The sequence below is a fragment of the Ixodes scapularis genome, unplaced genomic scaffold (genome assembly GCF_016920785.2).
Source record: "Ixodes scapularis isolate PalLabHiFi unplaced genomic scaffold, ASM1692078v2 PGA_scaffold2__306_contigs__length_199485367, whole genome shotgun sequence".
NCBI lineage: Eukaryota > Metazoa > Arthropoda > Arachnida > Ixodida > Ixodidae > Ixodes > Ixodes scapularis.
Window position 1 is genome coordinate 129,150,288 of NW_024609857.1, and position 2,867 is coordinate 129,153,154.

Here is a 2,867-nt window from a genome sequence, read left to right on the forward strand (position 1 = left end):
GGACAGTGAGACGGGAAACCATCCGAGCTGCTTGTTGGCCGTCAGGAAGGTCCTGTTGGATTGTTGACGGCGGTCGGCCCAGGCGAAGTACACGCCGATGGACATTGACAGCAGTAGGAACACGATAAGAACCACGTAGTCGGCGGCCGCGAAGGTCGGTGCGCCCATGGAGAAGGAGAGTCCCTGGGCTTTTCTGGTCAGAAAAAGTAGTCGAAGGTCATTATACAGATCATTACATTCCTTCCTTACTTAACGACCTTCCAGAGTCCGTTATGAATGTAACATCCAACAGAATACCTAAAAGAATAGTGTCAGTCATATTAATTCGGCCATCGTAACCTGACCGCTGTCGGTTAAAAAAAAACACACAAAAAAAAAACAATGTTTATATTTTGAGGTGTTTTTGTTTTATGTGATGGACTATTTATATTGGTTTCTTTTATGTTTCTTGGCATCTTTGCTGATTTGTGAGTGTTCGTTAATCGTTCCAGTGTGACTTCGCTGGTATTGCGAAGTGTTTATTGGTTCGATTACCATATGGTGTTAGTCTTTGTGTAATTATACTATGTATTTCATTGGTCGCCTGGCCCCACATGCAGGCAAAATGCTGCTTTCGTGGGCCAGTTTTTTTTTTAATTTTTGTATGACTTGTTTGGAAAAAAATTCTTATTATTCTTATTTAGAACAGTGGTTCTCAAATGGGGGTCCGCGTAGGCATTCGAGGGGTCCGCGAAGCCCTGCCTAAGCAGTCAAGCACGGCAATAAATACTGTCTTTTTTAAGATTGAGAAGAAACGCTCCAATTTTAAGGTAAGTTTTCTCAAGTATATTTCAACGAGAAAAGTCTACTTCATACAGCCCTTAGTTATATTCTTTTATTAAATCAGTAACATAATTAACCAGTACCTCCCTCCCCCCCCCCCCCCCCACACACACACAAACGGGGTCCTCCATCCTCTCCGCCGATCCACAAGAGGTCCGCGAAAGATCAATGGTTGAGAAACACTAATTTAGAACATCGGCAAAATCGGCAGAAAACAAAAATGACCGATATGGAATTATGCTGTAAAGTCAACTAATTCGTTGCAAGAAACAAAATAAACAGCGAGCTTGTTAGAAAACAACATGTCCTGATCTCCGTTATTTTATTTCAGGTTCTTTTCAATGCTATGTCAACTAAAATTTGGTTTGTCGATAAAGGGGATGTCTTTCACTTGCCATCCTATAAAAGCTCCAGTTTGAAGTGCACCGGTCGTCGTGGTGGGGGAATGTATACGATAATTGACGGAAGTATGGCCTGTCAGCCATTATCTAGTTTTTGCTTTATCACTAAGGGCCATGAAGCTCTTTCCTTGTTTTCTTAGTTTCTGTATTTTACCTTAGCTTAGTGTCTGTATTGTACCGCCCACCTGATGGCAAAATTTCAAATTTTATTGCTTCTCTCGACACGCTGCTGGGATTTTGTATACATAACTTTTGTGTGGTGATTGGAGGTGATTTTAATATTAACAAGCTACAAAATTCTACGCCTAAAAGATTTAGATATTCCACTAGCAGCATATAATTATTCAAATGCGATAAGCTGAACAACTAGAATGAGAGGGTCTACAGAAACTATTTTTTTATTTTTTGTTACGAACGTCAATAACCCTCGTGCGACGAGCGGAATTCTTAGTTATAAAATCAGAGCCCATTTACCAATACCCTTGTGCATATTAGGTAGATATTAAATTAAAAAAAAAATTAGTGTCAGTCATTTTTGAAGAATCACCCTTGATAACATTTTCAAGTTTCGTGAAGGTATTGAGAATAACAATTGTGCTGACATTGTTATTGCTACAGACCCAGATGTGGTGTATAATACTTTTCTGGAGGTGGCGAAGAAACTGTACGCAAGCAATTTTACGCATAAGAAAATTTGAACCTCGAAAGAATTCGAAAGCAAAAAATGACCTCACACCTCTTAGCTAAAATATATGTAAAGACCCTACTCTTCTAAAGATTTATCAAAACGAAAATCTGACAGACCTAAAATTCTTTTTAAATTTTGTTGCACACAAATAACAAAAGAAACTTAGAAAGGAAAACCATGCTACTGTTACAAAAACCTAGAGCCATAAAATGGACGTGTGGATGTTATGTGGCAAAATATTAATTCAGTTCCACAGTTCGACCTGTAGCTTCATATTGTTGAAACGCTTTCTAATAATGGTAAACCACTTACAGGTATTGCTTTAGTTAACACATTTAACAAGCATTTTGTAGATTTACCTAGACGAGCTTACAGCCGTGAGGCATGTTCTTAAAAGAGGAATGAGAATGCTACTTTATAGATCCTGTGATTGGCGCCGATGTGTTTTCAGTGTTTATGAATTTAAACAATACTATATGTGGAGATTCGGATGACATTAAAATCAAACCAGTAATATATGTTCTAGACGTAATTACACATTATATTACACAAATTTTCAACTTGTGCATATTGACAAAAAAATTTCCCTTTCGTATGCGGGTAGCTGTGCTACATGGAAAGGGAGATATAAATTGTAACAGTTACTATAGACGCGTATAAATAATACCCTTTTTCAAATAGTATTGAAACGATTATTCATAACCGCTTCTTTAATTTTTTTTTCAAAACACGAAATGATTACAAGATCTTAGTTTGAATTTAGAAAGCATCTATCCACAAAACATGGGTTACTTGATGAGAAATAATTTATTTTAAGAAATATTGAAGATACGAATCTAGTGCTTGGAATTTAAAGACTTCATTAAGGCTTTCGATTATCTAAATCTTGAATCGTTAGCAAAAATTGAGAATTTTATGTGGTTCGTTGCCAAGCATTAGTTCTTCATGAATCCCAC